This window comes from Triticum aestivum, chromosome 3A (assembly GCF_018294505.1).
Source record: "Triticum aestivum cultivar Chinese Spring chromosome 3A, IWGSC CS RefSeq v2.1, whole genome shotgun sequence".
Lineage (NCBI taxonomy): Eukaryota > Viridiplantae > Streptophyta > Magnoliopsida > Poales > Poaceae > Triticum > Triticum aestivum.
This window is the reverse complement of record NC_057800.1, coordinates 276,934,572-276,952,377: the sequence shown is the minus strand read 5'-3', so window position 1 is coordinate 276,952,377 and position 17,806 is coordinate 276,934,572. Positions and strand designations below refer to the sequence as shown.

General features: G+C 41.9%; 1 long non-coding RNA gene across 13 annotated transcripts; it reads left to right on the top strand.

Moving 5' to 3' along the window:
• Nucleotides 1-9,858: 9,858 nt before the first annotated feature.
• Nucleotides 9,859-16,554, top strand: LOC123061170 (uncharacterized). 13 transcript variants are annotated; one of them, XR_006428600.1, is made up of 7 exons: nucleotides 9,859-10,409; nucleotides 11,216-11,366; nucleotides 11,507-14,718; nucleotides 14,836-15,145; nucleotides 15,227-15,371; nucleotides 15,519-15,739; nucleotides 15,841-16,554. It is a non-coding gene; the product is annotated as an uncharacterized lncRNA (long non-coding RNA). The 13 variants fall into 13 exon arrangements; XR_006428606.1 differs by having other exon boundaries at nucleotides 11,507-14,401; nucleotides 14,520-14,718; nucleotides 15,227-16,554; XR_006428601.1 differs by lacking the exon at nucleotides 15,227-15,371.
• The last annotated feature ends 1,252 nt before the right edge of the window (nucleotides 16,555-17,806 follow it).

Here is a 17,806-nt window from a genome sequence, read left to right as displayed (position 1 = left end):
TCATCCCAGAGGCAGCATCGATCGGCTTCAGTTAGCAGCAGTAGCGAAGGAATCGCTCGATCGGGTTTACTTAACAGCCATCGATCGATCGCTCGGGTTCAGTAACATGTAGCCTGCAGTGCAATCGCTCGGGTTCAGTTAGAGCCCAACGCCTCGCTCAGGTTCAGTTAGAGCCAACGCCTCGCACACACGCGCGTACGTGTACGAGAGAAACACGCATCGCTTGGCCCCCGACCTCCCACCGTAACCGGGAACTCCCCGAAATTTTCCTCGCCCTTGCTTCTACCACAGTTTTTTCCGTCATGGACGGCCCAAAGAATGTCATGCAGCTGCGTCTCCGGCCCGCCCAGGACGAAAAGCCCATTTTCTGTCATGATTTTTGGTCATAGAAGTAGGATCCCACCACATCTATGATGATACCGGGTTTTGTCACAATTATCGTCATAGAAGTGCCATATGTATGACAGGAAAAAATTCGTTTGACCCAAAATGTCACGGATGTGTCTTTTTTGTAGTGTGTGTTGTTTCTGTTTTTACATGGCGGTGGGGTGGGTTGTTGTTCGGCTTGAATTGCCACTTTATCTCGGCCGTGTTGCGAGAGTGAGGTATGAGCTCTAGCGCCTCCTCGTTAGACTGGGGTAGCAGTTTGCTCTTCGGGTAACTCCTGGCTGGGAGCTTGTGGCCGTATTCTTCGGCTGCCAGGACATTAGTCCATCTGCCGTTGAGAAGATCTTGGTCAGCTTGAATCTGCCACTATTTCTTTTTTAGGCTCCTTGCAGTGGCTATTAGCCTACGCTTGAATCGCTCCTGCTCGAGAGGTTCCTCAGGCACGATGAAATCCTCATCGCCGAGGCTTACCTCATCTTCGGAGAGCGGAAGATAATTATCGTCGTCCGAGTCGTCATGTATGGCCTGTTCATCAGGGCTAACTTGCCCATTTTCCCGTTCCTCCTGTTCGGAGGTTACTGTCGGTACCAAAAGCGACGGATCTCGGGTAGGGGGTCCCGAACTGTGCGTCTAAGGCGGATGATAACAGGAGGCAGGGGACACGGTGTTTACCCAGGTTCGGGACCTCTTGATGGAGGTAATACCCTACGTCCTGCTTGATTGTTCTTGATGATATGAGTATTACAAGAGTTGATCTACCACGAGATTGTAGAGGCTAAATCCTAGAAGCTAGTCTATGGTATGATTGTTTATTGTCCTACGGACTAAACCCTCCGGTTTATATAGACACCGGCGGGGGCTAGGGTTACACAGAGTCGGTTACAAGGGAGGAGATCTACATATCCGTATTGCCAAGCTTGCCTTCCATGCCAAGGAGAGTCCCATCTGGACACGAGACGAAGTCTTCAATCTTGTATCTTCATAGTCCAATAGTCTGGCCAAAGGATATAGTCCGGCTGTCCGGAGACCCCCTAATCTAGGACTCCCTTAGCAGCCCCTGAACCAGGCTTCAATGATGATGAGTCCGGCGCGCAGTTTTGTCTTCGGCATTGCAAGATGGGTTCCTCCTCCGAATACTCCATAGAAGATTTTGAACCCAAGGATAGTGTCCAGCTCTGCAAAACAAGTTCCACACACTACCATAGAGAGAATAATATTTCCACAAATCTAATCTGTTGACACGTTTTGACAGCACGACATCATGTCATGGCCCGGTCATTATTCGAACCATTTTTCTCAACCAGCACCGCACATATCGCAAGGCGGTTATCTTGACACGTCTTGTCAAAGCAGAGATCGTGTCCCCCTTATTACGGGATTCTCATCAATACGGACGTGGGTAACCCAACCGCGCCATCAATTACGGCACTTGGGGAATAAGCGATTTTACCAGGCAAGTGGGGAGGCGCATCGCCTCTTCTGCCCCTATAAAGGAATGAGGATTCACCCTTTTTACCCACGCCTTCTTCCTCCTTGCTTACCCATTCTCGCACACTCGAGCTCCAGCGCCCAAGTTCGTGTCTTTCTTCTCAAACCACTCCAAGCATGTCCGGAGCGGGAGGCAAGTGGATGGTCTCCTCCGTCACGGAGGAGAACATCACAAAGTTACGGGAAGCCGGATATCTGGCCACGGATATCGCGCACCGGCTGCTAGATGCAGGGCAGATCATCCCTATGCCCAAACCCCATGAGAGGGTAGTTTTTCTTACCCAGTTCGTCCGTGGACTGGGATTTCCCCTCCACCCGTTTGTCCGCGGGCTCATGTTCTACTACGGGTTGGATTTTCATGATCTGGCCCCCAATTTCATCCTCAACATCTCGGCGTTTATCGTCATGTGTGAGGCCTTACTCCGCATCAGGCCTCACTTCAGCCTGTGGCTGAAGACCTTCAATGTTAAACCGAATGTGGTGGTCGGCCAGCAAGCAGAGTGCGGAGGTGCCATGGTGGGAAAATGCCTAACGTCACCTGGCTCGAAGGCTCCTATGTGGAGACCATAAAGAGGTGGCAATCGGGGTGGTTCTACATCACCGAGCCGCGTGACACCAACTGGTTGGCGGCACCCAAATTGCGATCCGGAATCCCCACGCGGCTCACTTCCTCGAAAGAGAAGGGCCTGTCCTGGGGTTCCTCGGAAGAGCTGACCAGACTCCAGACCTGCATCAGGAACTGCTACCTCTTGAGCACTACGTTGGTTTTCCCCGAGGAGGAAGGGATGATGCAGCAAAGTAGCATAAGTATTTCCCTCAGTTTTTGAGAACCAAGGTATCAATCCAGTAGGAGGCTATGCGCGAGTCCCTCGTACCTGCACAAAACAAATAAATCCTCGCAACCAACGCAAATAGGGGTTGTCAATCCCTATAAGGCCACTTACGAGAGTGAGATCTGATAGATATGATAAGATAATATTTTTTGTATTTTTATGATCAAGATGCAAAGTAAAATAAAAGCAAAGTAAATAACAAAGCAAATAACTAAGTAGTAGGAGATTGATATGATAAAGATAGACCCGGGGGCCATAGGTTTCACTAGTGGCTTCTCTCGAGAGCATAAGTATTCTACGGTGGGTGAACAAATTACTGTTGAGCAATTGACAGAATTGAGCATAGTTATGAGAATATCTAGGTACGATCACGTATATAGGCATCACGTCCGAGACAAGTAGACCAACTCCTGCCTGCATCTACTACTATTACTCCACTCATCGACCGCTATCCAGCTTGCATCTAGAGTATTAAGTTAAAAACAGAGTAACGCCTTAAGCAAGATGACATGATGTAGAGGGATAGACTCATGCAATATGAAGAAAACCCCATCTTGTTATCCTCAATGGCAACAATATAATACGTGCCTTGCTGCCCTTACTGTCACCGGGAAATACACTTCAAGATTGAAACCAAAGCTAAGCACTTCTCCCATTGCAGGAAAGATCAATCTAGTAGGCCAAACCAAACTGATAATTCGAAGAGACTTGCAAAGATAACCTAATCATACATAAAAGAATTCAGAGAAGATTCAAATATTATTCATAGATAGACTTGATCATAAACCCACAATTCATCGGTCTCAACAAACACACCGCAAAAAGAAGATTACATCGAATAGATCTCCACAAGAGAGGAGGAGAACATTGTATTGAGATCCAAAAAGAGAGAATAATCCATCTAGCTACTAACTATGGCCCCGTAGGTCTGAAGTAAACTACTCACACTTCATCGGAGAGGCTATGGTGTTGATGTAGAAGCCCTCCGTGATCGATGCCCCCTCCGGCGGAGCTCCGGAACAGGCCCCAAGATGGGATCTTGTGGATACAGAAAGTTACGGCTGTGGAATTAGGATTTTGGCTCATGTTCTGATCGTTTGAGGGTACGTGGGTATATATAGGAGGAAGAAGTACGTCGGTGGAGCAACATGGGCCCCACGAGGGTGGAGGGCGCGCCTGGCGGGTAGGCGCGCCCCCCTACCTCGTGGGCTCCTGTTAGCTGGCTTGACGTAGGATCCAAGTCTCCTGAGTTTTATTCAGTGAGAAAATCACGTTCCCGAAGGTTTCATTCCGTTTGGACTCCGTTTGATATTCCTTTTCTTCGAAACCCTGAAACAGGCAAAAAACAGCAATTCTGGGCTGGGCCTCCGGTTAATAGGTTAGTCCCAAAAATAATATAAAAGTGGTTAATAAAGCCCAATACTGTCCAAAATAGTAGATAATGTAGCATGGAGCAATCAAAAATTATAGATACGTTGGAGACGTATCAAGCATCCCCAAGCTTAATTCCTGCTCGTCCTCGAGTAGGTAAATGATAAAAACAGAATTTTTGATGCGGAGTGCTACTTGGCATAATTTTAATGTAATTCTTCTTAATTGTGGTATGAATATTCAGATCCGAAAGATTCAAGACAAAAGTTCATATTGGCATAAAAATGATAATACTTCAAGCATACTAACTAAGCAATTATGTCTTCTCAAAATAACATGGCCAAAGAAAGTTCATCCCTACAAAATCATATAGTCTAGTCATGTTTCATTTTCATCACACAAGAATGCTAGCATCATGCACAACCCCGATGACAAGCCAAGCAATTGTTTCATACTTTAGTAATCTCAAACCTATAAACTTTCACGCAATATATGAGCGCGAGCCATGGATATAGCACTATAGGTGGAATAGAATATAATGAGGGGGGGTATGTGGATAAGACAAAAAAGAAAAAAGTCTCACATCAACGAGGCTAATCAATGGGAAATGGAGATGCCCACCGATTGATGTTAATGCAAGGAGTAGGGATTGCCATGCAACGGATGCACTAGAGCTATAAATGTATGAAAGCTCAACAAAAGAAACTAGTGGGTGTGCATCGAACTTGCTTGCTCATGAAGACCTAGGGCACTTGAGGAGGCCCATTGTTGGAATATACAAGCCAAGTTCTATAATGAAAAATTTCCAGTAGTATATGAAAGTGATAACATGAGAGACTCTCTACTATGAAGATCATGGTGCTACTTTGAAGCACAAGTATGGCAAAGGATAGTAACATTGTCCCTTCTCTCTTTTTCTCTCATTTTTTTGGGCCTTTTCTTTTTTTATGGCCTTTCTCCCTTTTTTGGGCCTTCTCTTTTTTATGGCCTTTCTCCTTTTTTTTTATATTCCTCACTTGGGACAATGCTCTAGAAAATGATGATCATCACACTTCTATTTATTTACAACTCAATTATTACAACTTGATACTAGAACAAAAGATGACTCTATATGAATGCCTCCGGCGGTGTACCGGGATATGCAATGAACCAAGAGTGACATGTATGAAAGAATTATGAACGGTGGCTTTGCCACAAATACTATGTCAACTACATGATCATGCTAAGAAATATGACAATGATGAATGTGTCATGATGAACGGAATGATGAAAGTTGCATGGCAATATATCTCGGAATAGCTATGGAAATGCCATAATAGGTAGGTATGGTGGCTGTTTTGAGGAAGATATAAGGAGGTTTATGTGTGAACGAGCGTATCATATCACGGGGTTTGGATGCACCGGCGAAGTTTGCGCCAACTCTCAATGTGAGAAGGGGCAATGCACGTTACCGAAGAGGCTAGCAAGGATGGAAGGGTGAGAGTGCGTATAATCCATGGACTCAACATTAGTCATAAAGAACTCACATACTTATTGCAAGAATCTACAAGCCATCAAAAACCTCGGTTCTACGCGCATGCTCCTAGGGGGATAGATTGGTAGGAAAAGACCATCGCTCGTCCCCGACCGCCACTCATAAGGAAGACAATCAAATAACACCTCAAGTTTCAAATTTGTTGCATAACGTTTACCATACGTGCATCCTACGAGACTTGCAAACTTCAAAACAAGTATTTCTCAATTTCACAACTACTCAACTAGCACGACTTTGATATTATTACCTCCATGTCTCAAAACAACCATCAAGCATCAAATTTCTCTTAGTATTCAACACACTCATAAGAAAGTTTTATTATTAATCTTGCATACCAAGCATATTAGGATTTTAAGAAAATTACCATGCTATTAAGACTCTCAAAATAATCTAAGTGAAGCATGAGAGATCAATAGTTTCTATAAAACAAATCCACCATCGTGCTCTAAAAGATATAAGTGAAGCACTAGAGCAAAATTATATAACTCAAAAGATATAAGCAAAGCACATAGAGTATTCTAACAAATTACAAATCATGTATGACTCTCTCAAAAGGTGTGTACAGCAAGGATGATTGTGGTATACTAACAAATGAAGACTCAAGTCATACAAGACGCTCCAAGTAAAACACATATCATGTGGTAAATAAAAATATAGCTCCAAGTAAAGTTATCGATAGAAGTAGACAAAAGAGGGGATGCCTTCCGGGGCATCCCCAAGCTTTGGCTTTTAGGTGTCCTTAGATTATCTTGGGGGTGCCATGGGCATCCCCAAGCTTAGGCTCTTGCCACTCCTTGTTCCATAATCCATCAAATCTTTACCCAAAACTTGAAAACTTCACAACACAAAACTTAAAGTAGAAAACTCGTGAGCTCCGTTAGCGAAAGAAAACAAAAGACCACTTAAAGGTACTGTAATGAACTCATTCTTTATTTATATGGATGTTATACCTACTGTATTCCAACTTCTATATGGTCCATAAACTATTTTACTAGCCATAGATTCATCAAAATAAGCAAACAACACATGAAAAACAGAATCTGTCAAAAACAGAACAGTCTGTAGTAATCTGTATCTAGCGCAAGATCTGGAGCCCCAAAAATTCTAAAACAAATTGCTGGACGTGATGAATTTATTATTAATCATCTGCAAAAAGAATTAACTAAATATCACTCGCCAAATAAAAATGGCAGCAGTTCTCGTGAGCGCTGAAGTTTCTGTTTTTTACAGCAAGTTCAACAAGACTTTCCCCAAGTCTTCCCAATGGTTCTACTTGGCACAAACACTAATTAAACACAAATAAAATAGAGGCTAAATAATTTATTTATTACTAAGCATGGGCAAAAAGCAAGGAATAAAAATAAAATTGGGTTGCCTCCCAACAAGCGCTATCGTTTAACGCCCCTAGCTAGGCATAACAAGCACGAATAGATCTAGGTATTGCCATCTTTGGTTTTCAACTTTTTAGCGGAATCAAGTTCGAATCCGGGAGGTTCTTTACGTTTCCCTTCATATTCTGAAATTTTTAGATTTAACGAATCCAACCGCTTATTGCAAAGGGTAATCAACATATTCATGCGGTGAATATTTCCACTAATGTTCTTAAGAGGTTCAAGAGATTTCTGCAAGATTTTAGTAACTTCACAAATTTTTTCAAAAACTTGTGTCTCTTCCTGGGTAGGATGAGGCCCCTTTTTTGAGGTAGTGTTCCCACTATACCTTCTATAATTTCAAGTGCAATATGGGGATCGATTTCAATAAAATTGCCTTTGGCAACGCAATCCAAGAGTTGTCTATGAGACATATTTAATCCAACATAAAAATTGCGAAGCAAAATTCTCAGATTTATTTCAGAGGTACAATTACGATGAGATTCCATTATTCTCAACCAGGCATCTTTTAAGTTTTCTCCTAACCTTTGTTTAAAGTGAAAGATTTCGAACTCAGGGGTCAACGGAGAAGATAAGCGACTAGCCATAACGACAAGCAAGCAAACTAACACACAAGCAAACAAAAAGCAAGCGGACAAAAAGGGCAAATAGAGAAAGAGAGGGAGGATAGAGAGAGATAGGGCGAATAAAATGGTAAGGGTGAATTGGGAGGAGAGGAAAACGAGAGTCAAATGGCAAATAATGTAATGCGGGAGATAAGGGTATGTGATGGGTACTTGGTATGTTGACTTTTGCGTAGACGTCCCCGGCAACGGCGCCAGAAATCCTTCTTGCTACCTCTTTTAGCACTGCATTGATTTTCCCCGAAGAGGAAGGGATGACATAGCAAAGTAGCGTAAGTATTTCCCTCAGTTTTTGAGAACCAAGGTATCAATCCAGTAGGAGGCTACGCGCGAGTCCCTCGTACATGCACAAAACAAATAAATCCTCGCAGCCAACGCAAATAGGGGTTGTCAATCCCTATAGGGCCACTTACAAGAGTGAGATCTGATAGATATGATAAGATAATATTTTTGGTATTTTTATGATAAAGATGCAAAGTAAAATAAAAGCAAAGTAAATAACTAAGTAGTAGGAGATTGATATGATAAAGATAGACCCGGGGGCCATAGGTTTCACTAGTGGCTTCTCTCGAGAGCATAAGTATTCTACGGTGGGTGAACAAATTACTGTTGAGCAATTGACAGAATTGAGCATAGTTATGAGAATATCTAGGTATGATCATGTATATAGGCATCACGTCCGAGACAAGTAGACCGACTCCTGCCTGCATCTACTACTATTACTCCACTCATCGACCGCTATCCAGCATGCATCTAGAGTATTAAGTTAAAAATAGAGTAACGCCTTAAGCAATATGACATGATGTAGAGGGATAGACTCATGCAATATGAAGAAAACACCATCTTGTTATCCTCGATGGCAACAATACAATACGTGCCTTGCTGCCCTTACTGTCACCGGGAAAGGACACCGCAAGATTGAACCCAAAGCTAAGCACTTCTCCCATTGCAAGAAAGATCAATCTAGTAGGCCAAACCAAACTGATAATTCGAAGAGACTTGCAAAGATAACCTAATCATACATAAAAGAATTCAGAGAAGATTCAAATATTATTCATAGATAGACTTGATCATAAACCCACAATTCATCGGTCTCAACAAACACACCGCAAAAAGAAGATTACATCGAATAGATCTCCACAAGAGAGGGGGAGAATATTGTATTGAGATCCAAAAAGAGAGAAGAAGCCATCTAGCTACTAACTATGGACTCGTAGGTCTGAAGTAAACTACTCACACTTCATCGGAGAGGCTATGGTGTTGATGTAGAAGCCCTCCGTGATCGATGCCCCCTCCGGTGGAGCTCCGGAACAGGCCCCAAGATGGGATCTCATGGATACAGAAAGTTACGGCGGTGGAATTAGGGTTTTGGCTCATGTTCTGATCGTTTGGGGGTACGTGGGTATATATAGGAGGAAGAAATACGTCGGTGGAGCAACAGGGGCCCCAGGAGGGTGGAGGACGCGCCTGGGGGGTAGGCCCGCCCCCTACCTCGTGGGCTCCTATTAGCTGGCTTGACGTAGGGTCCAAGTCTCCTGAGTTGTATTCGGTGAGAAAATCACGTTCCCAAAGGTTTCATTCCATTTGGACTCCGTTTGATATTCCTTTTCTTCAAAACCCTAAAATAGGCAAAAACAACAATTCTGGGCTGGGCCTCGGGTTAATAGATTAGTCCCAAAAATAATATAAAAGTGGACAATAAAGCCCAATAATGTCCAAAACAGTAGATAATATAGCATGGAGCAATCAGAAATTATAGATATGTTGAAGACGTATCACTTGCATCTACTACTATTACTCCACTCATCCACCGCTATCCAGCATGCATCTATAGTATTTAACCTATAAACCTTGCTACGCTACCCGCTATCCTAGGGGCGCGAGGATCCTCTACCGTTCGGCAGCCTGCCGTTCTATCACTGACATGTGGGCCTGCGGGAAACATGGCCCACATGTCAGTGGCCCAACGTCACCTAGCGCACGGCAGAGGAGCCGTGTCCATCCTAGGGGGCTTGCGCTCGCAATTGATTTCCGCCGCTCGATCGTTTTACTGTAGTCGTTTTTACCTTGCTGTCAATTGGTCAACCATTCATCCGTTTTACACACATGACGTTGGCTGACGCTGCATGACTGGTGGGCTTGTTTGTCTATGGGTCCCAAAGGTCAGCCAGTGGGTTTTTTGCGGGCTGCGTGATGCACAATCAGGACGCAGTAAAAACCTAGCCCAATCCCCTCTCGTCCACAAGCCCCAATCGCCTCCCGTCCTCGAGCCCCACATCACAGCGACCCTCCTCTCCTCTCCCGTGATTCCCGTCGCGTCGCCGCCCTTTCCTCCATCCCCGCCCCTGTCGCGAGCCCCTCTTCTTCCCCATCCCACCGACATCATCCTCTACCGCTCTCCTCGTTGTGAGTCGCTCCAGGTCGCAGAGGATGATATGCATCCGGATCTGCGCAGTTGAGGTGAGGAACGGAGGTGGGGGGAAGGAGCAGCGATGCTGTTGACCAGTCAGGGGACGGAGGTGGAGGAAGGAGTAGCAAGGCTGGTGATGGGCCAGGGGCCACCAGAGGATGCAGAAGGGGGACGACGTCGCGCTTCTCGCCACCTCCACATCCTCCTTATCAGCGGCGGTGCAACTCCAGCAGGGAAGGGGGACGACGCTGCGCTTCTGATGCTGGTTCACATGCAGGTTTCAGAGAGTAGCACCATGCATTGCATGATGACTGTGGGTGATCTTTGCAAGACAATGCTTTTGAGTATCGGAATTATGGTCATTCTCAAAAGGTAGATCTGTTACATTGATTCAAAATGGCATAGTTGTGCTCTTGCATGACCACTTGATGTGTTTTTTAATATATTTTATTTTTCATTACAAAGTTATTGTATAGGATAAGGAAGAACTTTAGGAGACTCTTGCTTATTTTCTTCTGGAATAATAGTGTGTCTTCGATTCCAGTTTGTAGAGGCCTGCTAAGTATCCTAAATTAGTTTCACAAATATTTATGCCATCTACAAATTCGATGATCTGTAAAGCAGACGGTAGCATCATATGGCGCTGAGCGGCAGGACATGAGACACCATCTCTATTTTTTTAACTCTGTATTATAATTTTCGTTAGTATTTGCCTACTCTTTACGTAGTGATAGCCATTTATTCTTTGATTCATTGGACTGAAGACTAGACCAATTCATGCTTGCGATGGTTCATCTATAGTGTTATCGGAGCTTTTAGTTTGTTTGATTTGCTGTCCTTATTATATTCTTGCATTATACTATTTTTCCACTTATATAAATTCAGTTTATGTGGTGTCCACCTTTGTCATGTTTGCATTTGGTGATGAACCACCTGCAACTTGCAGGATTTGGTCATAGTTGGTGTGCAGTACAATTAGAAGTATGGTAGGCTCTATATATCCAAGGTCTTCCTGAAATGACTGATGTATTACCTATGTTTTGGGTTATTCAAAAGCATGCACTGTTGACTTTTCAAAACATCGCTTGCAATTTTTTGTGCTCCTTTGATTTATTTTTGCCTTCTGTCGTCCTTGGTTTTGCTATTTTGCTCACTCCTCCTCCCGTTGTTTTTTGCAGGGTTAATCAGTCATCTGTTCGTCTGTATTGCTACTCGGGGAGGTAAGTTCTTCCTTGCTCATCTCATATTCGACAAATTCATGTGAACTGAGATGACTCTCCATGAGCTGGCCAAGGTGGTTCACGCTAAGGAAGCAGCCGACAGTGCAAGGTATAGAAGAGGGAATTTGTGTGATTTGTTCTCTCTTCATTTCCTGCTGGGAAGAAATTAGAAATAGTGATCACTCAATCTTCTGTAGCATGTATATACTGATGGTAGTTTCTTTGACTGAATATGTGAACCTGGAGAAGACTCTGCTATTAGAACGGCTGAAGGAGAGTATGCAGATCTTCAGTATCTTCGACAGGTTTTTGTTCTGTTACAAGCGCTAATGGCCTATTTTCATTTTGTTGAACTATGATTGTTTCTGTATGCTTCTTCTCTAAAAGCAAATTGTATTCTGTTATAGTTACAGTCAGTGTGGGCCTGAAAATTCACATCACCAAAAGAATTGTAGAATTTGATAAGAGAATTGTTTCTTAATAAGTAAATAAGATACAAATACAGTGTCTAACATTGATGGAATGAACCTGCTGCAAGAGGCAATAAAAGTGACGATGCTTGATTTTATTAATTGACAGGATGAAATATTAAGTAGTAAGATAAATGTGAGCATTCACCTAATTTGTTTTTTACCTATTGAAATGGGTAGTTGGTCACGTACTGTCAACTTGGTACATTCAGTGTGCGTGTTCAGGTTTTAGGATGAAATTTAATCCAAGATCATTACTTCATGTTTTCCTACGTTTATGTTGGCATCTTTGACTTTGATATGTTCATTGCACTCTATTGGTTCTGATGCCACAAAGTGACTGTGCTTTGTTAGTACATCTATGGATACTTATGCTTTATTCAAGACACAATCAGTTTCTTTTTCCTTTGTAAATAGTCTGTAGATATAGCGTTGGCCTGAGCCCCTAAGTGTCGTATACTATTTCCTGCATGCTCATTTTCTCTTTATATTCAATTCATGTGCCTTAGCAACAACCTAAGTTAAAGACAACAGGAATAAATATTAGTTGTTTCATCTATGGCCTCGTCATTTAGCTTTTACTTAAACTGAATAAAAAAATTGAATAATTTCAATATATACTATTTAATGTTTTGCCAAGACTCTCATAGTGTGTTAAAAATTTAAATATATAACTATGCAATAACAAAGTTATAAATTGATCCAGTGTTTCGTATGAAGGATTCGATTAGTGTATTTGTAATGCAGTTTTGTGATTCAGTATCGTCGTGGTAGTTCAAAGACCCAAGGTGAGATCGTCATATTTGATTTCTTAGTTCCTAGGTCACAAATCATCTGCTATCGCCAACATTCGAGTTGTCCATCCATCCATCTATCTATGGTGCGCTCGCCAACCACATCCTCTGTTCAGATTTTGAGTGTGGCAACAGGTCATCAGTTGTAGTGTCAAATACAAGATTAAGCTATTTGAATCTTGCCATATGGTAGACCTACGAGCAGAACAAAAAAAATATATAACTTATGCTGGTTAGAACAAATGCTCAGCTCGCCTTGTTTTTTTCTTTTTTGCCTCTTTTTGGTCCTGTTCAGAGGAGATGTTAAATGTTGGTTGATGTCTGCATATCGCCTTGTATTTAATGAAAATAAGGTCCTTCGATGGATATCCATGGCTTTCAGTTTTACTTGCAGCCAATGAATATAGTTATGGCACTTGTTGCCTTGTTGCGCTGTTCAATGATTATCAGGATTTTAACACCTACACTATATATCCTAGGTAAACCACATGGTGTTGTTTTCAAATCATATGTTTGTCCTAGGTAAACCACAGGAATTTATGAACTTTCTTGGCCGCTTTATTAGAACTACGGGTTTGTAATATGCTCCGGTTTTATCACTTTATGAGTATGTATATGGTAGGGAGCAGCACCCGTGTAAGCGAGAAAACTTGTTGGTTGCCTGCATATCATGTGATAGTTTTTGGCTACTATTCTGCTCATGTTTCCATGAACCCATTTATGATTCGAAGCAGTCAGGCCTCTCTCTTCCTTCTAATTTTTCCATGAACACCATGGCCGCCTTCGCCGAGAGCGCCCGCATCTTCATCCATTGCCTCTCTGCCAGGTACGTGCCTCCTGCCATGCCTCTCCTTGTTCTTCCTTACCTCCATTTTTGCTCTGATTCTTAGGGGTAAACCTGTTTGATTTGGTTAATTAGGTTAATTAGGGTGACCGTTTCTTTTTGGGTTATCTGGGTGCGAATTTGATGCTTGTGTTAAATGTTCGAGGTATCTTGGGCAGGAAAAAATGGTGGTAGTTAATTTATTGGCGCCAGTTAGTATTACTGGAGATTAATTTAATTGATTGGCTTAAAAAACTTTCATGTATCAAAACAGTGTTAGTACTTTTGTGTTGTGGTATTGAATGGTTTACCAAAAGGAAGAGGGTTAATTTTGCTTGCTGAAATGAACTCAGCTAGCAACCTTGCTCTTGAAGATTACACCACAACAACTGAAAAGATTGCAGAGCAAAAAAATGGTGGTGGTTAATTTATTGGCGCCAGTTAGTACTACTGGAGATTAATTTAATTGATTGGCTTAAAAAACTTTCATGTATCAAAATAGTGTTAGTACTTTTGTGTTGTGGTATTGAATGGTTTACCAAAAGGAAGAGGGTTAATTTTGCTTTCTGAAATGAACTCAGCTAGCAAGCTTGCTCTTGAAGATTACACCACAACAACTGAAAAGATTGCAGAGCAACATTATGATTTTATGAATGGATTTATATCAGCAAATCTTGCATCTTAGTTGGTCCAGCTATGCCTATGCCAACATCTGAAAGTTATTGGCATTCTTTTCCCCTTCTGAATATTTTATTTTAATTTGTAGGAGCTTTAGCCGGGTTGCTCATCAGTAAAAACTGAGAAGTGTGTTTCTTCGTAGATGGTTGCGATATGGAGAAAGAATTTGGATATTTGGAGTGTGCACTGGACCTATTGGAAGATAATTCCATTACTAGATTCATAACTTTTGGAGTCCATTCAATATTCAATCACAAAATTCACTTATAAGAACAACTACATACATATGATTGCTGCACTCATGATATCCTACTGTATTGCTTCTTAGTGATGATTAATTATGAGAACAAATATAAAACTGCTGCTGCCTGTGCTAATGGTTGGTACCCACTTGCTTTTGGATCTTCGATGCTGCCATTTTTTTCCTATCGAGTATTGATACTTGTTTGCTTTCTTTTGCTGTTATGCTAAATTTGTATTTTGATTTTGTAAACTAGGTCTGCACAGAAATACATTTAGTCCTCAAAAATGTTAAATGAAGACGCCCTGATGATGCTAAAGCATTTCTAAATCTGAAGTATCGAGGAAGTTAACAACATGGAATGTATGACGCTAAGTGCTCTGTGGTACAGATGGTTTAGTAGTACCATACTACCTTGATTAGATGCTTATAACTGTGACATGTTGCATGAATACGTAAGTGATCTGCGTGTGCATTCATGATAGATGTTTATGGCTGCGATCTTTTCTGGAAGTTGTTTTTAAATTCTAATTGTTTGTGGTTCTTATACATAGTCTGTTATAAAAATGTAGTTCTGTTACGTATAGCTATGGCTGCCCAACAAGCGGTGAGCCTAAGAACCCCGTCGGATGTTCATTGCATATAGCTCGGGAGGCAGACAAGAGGAACCAAGCGGATCTCCTTCCATGACGGCAACCCAAGCAGAACCGAAATCTTCCACGTGGCGGCAGCCATTAGTGAGATCTGGAGGGGAGCAGCAGCCGCGGCCTCGATCCGGAGAAGGGGAGCAGCAGCGCCCCTCTTCTTCACACGTGGCGGCCTTGCGCAGCTGCCTCCATCCCACGCGTGCAGCTGCCACATGAAGGCAAGCGAGCACACATGGTGAGAATCCCCTGCGTCCTAAAATTTGTTGATTTTTTGGTCCAATATGAATATACATGGGAAGTTGATGCTGGCTTACAGAAATAGATATGGCAAGTGGATTTCCTCTCACCTCAACACTTACTGAATTCAGTACCAGAAGAAGCCTGCTATGCCACTGATTTTGCACTACTGGTGTAAATATTGAGAACTATATGAACTGATGCACCTTGTGGTCTGGAAATATGTATATCTCTGTCTCCTTTTCCTAGCACTTCTCATTTATGAAACAATTCATTCCCTATACCGTATTTAAATATCTTTACATTTGAACATAACTTATACTAGGAATTCCAAGGTTTTTTAAGTAATCGAGTGAAACCTATTCTTGCAGGCTCCTGATTGTGTGGATATTTGCAGCTTCAGAATTATTTTATTCTTAGCCATATGTCATCAAGGTGCAGCTGCTCATATGATTTCCACTCGCTATGGAATTAGGAGAAGTCAGTTACTTGATCTGACTGTTTAAAGTTCCACGGTTTTTCAATATATGTTAACTATGTTCAGAGATCTAAAAGACTATCAGGCTACACCAATTCTGAATGCAGTTTGAAAGTACTTGTTGTTCTATGTTCTTGGGCACGTAATAAGCTTCAAGCTTGCGACAGAAAAAGATACACATGCTCACAATTATTATCTTCTGGCGACCATTTTAGGCTTGTTTCACGAAGTGAGTATGCAAGATAACTTCAGGCAAAGTGTACAGAGGCTGCAGCTGAAGCCGGACTTTGATGCTTGCAAGTTGGTGGATCACCAGTTATTATCAGGTTCAATCCCTTTGCCATGTAATACTGTGGCGACATTGTCTGTTATGTATAATTGTGCACACAGGTTTCTGTTGGAACAATCACTGAAAACGATGATAGACTTTGTCTCACATGTGTCGCTCACTGATGAGAACTAGACTGAAGTGAATTGTGCTAGAGAAGGAGTGGCCGGGAAAGTACACCAGTGATGCCCTACAAGGCGAGCAGAAGAAAGCTAAAGAGATGCTCCGTGTAATCCCTAAGAAGCAGAAAGGGAGCAAAAGAACAGGTCCGCTTCAAGGGTAAAATCCTCTGGGTTTTTTTTTCGAAAAGGAGGTTATCCCCTGGCCTCTGCATCAGAATGATGCATGCGCCCATCTTATTAATAAGCTGATAAAATCATCTGTAATCCCTAATTGTGCTTTTGTGAAAATATGTGGATCAGTTTGATGCTGGACACGATTAATTTACTATTGTTGGTACATGTAGAAGTAATTCTGGATTAGCCACATTGTGGTTTCCTACTAGGAACTGAAATTATGCCCAGTTCATTGGCATGGTATTATGTTGATGTACTCTCATTATCTGCATTAATGTTAATACTTCAGAACTGTTCATAATTTACCGTGGTTGGTTGTTTCTTCATGTCAGTCATGTTTGTTATGCTTCATACATGTTGCAAATACATGTATGATCATAGCTGACCAAATTTATTTAATAGGTAATGTGTGATCAAAATGGTGTTAGCAAGGGGTCTGGCGTTGTTGCATTGTTCTACCTATGATGAAGCATCTCAACGCTGAGCTGTGTTGATGTCTCACAGAGTATCGTGCTGGCCAATATGTAGAGGATAGTAACAGCCTACAAACACCATCCTTTTATCCGTATGTATGAGTGGGTAGAGGCAAGGAGGATGAGGAAGGAGACAAGCAGGAGGAATAGAGATTCTCACGAGCACACTCACAGACCGCCTTCCGAACTTACTAAACTAGGTTATGCATTTTCATTTCTAGCGCATAGTTAGTTTCACTCCAGCATAAACACCTAAAGATAATGATCTGAATATACTCTCTCGCGAGACTTGCAAAACAGCTTCACGATACGACTTTGCAATCAGAATAAATTCTACAAAAAATAAGCAAGTATTACTGGGACATATACCTACTGGCGGCAAATACAAGACTCATGAAATGCATCTCTACTAATATAGATCTCTTTATAAAGCTAATGTATGATATAATCAAGTAATCTCAATACTTTCTTTTAATCTATGAAGCTACCATGTAATGGATTATAAGTATTTGCTAAGTTGGTTCTGAATCAATCTTATATGCATGGGCGCAACTCGATTTTTGCTAAGTTGGTTCTGAATCAATCTTATATGTAATGGATTATAAGTGATCTCAATACTTTCTTTTAAGCTATGAAGCTACCATATATGCTATAAGACTTGGCTCACTCTCGCTTTTTGCGCTATGGGCGCAACTGGTCATCTAGTTAAGTTAAAAACAGAGTAACGCCTTAAGCAAGATGACATGATGTAGAGGGATAGACTCATGCAATATGAAGAAAACCCCATCTTGTTATCCTCGATGGCAACAATACAATACGTGCCTCGCTGCCCCTACTGTCACTGGGAAAGGACACCGCAAGATTGAACCCAAAGCTAAGCACTTCTCCCATTGCAAGAAAGATCAATCTAGTAGGCCAAACCGAACTGATAATTCGAAGAGACTTGCAAAGATAACCAATCATACATAAAAGAATTCAGAGAAGATTCAAATATTATAGACTTGATCATAAACCCACAATTCATCGGTCTCAACAAACACACCGCAAAAAAGAAGATTACATCGAATAGTTCTCCACAAGAGAG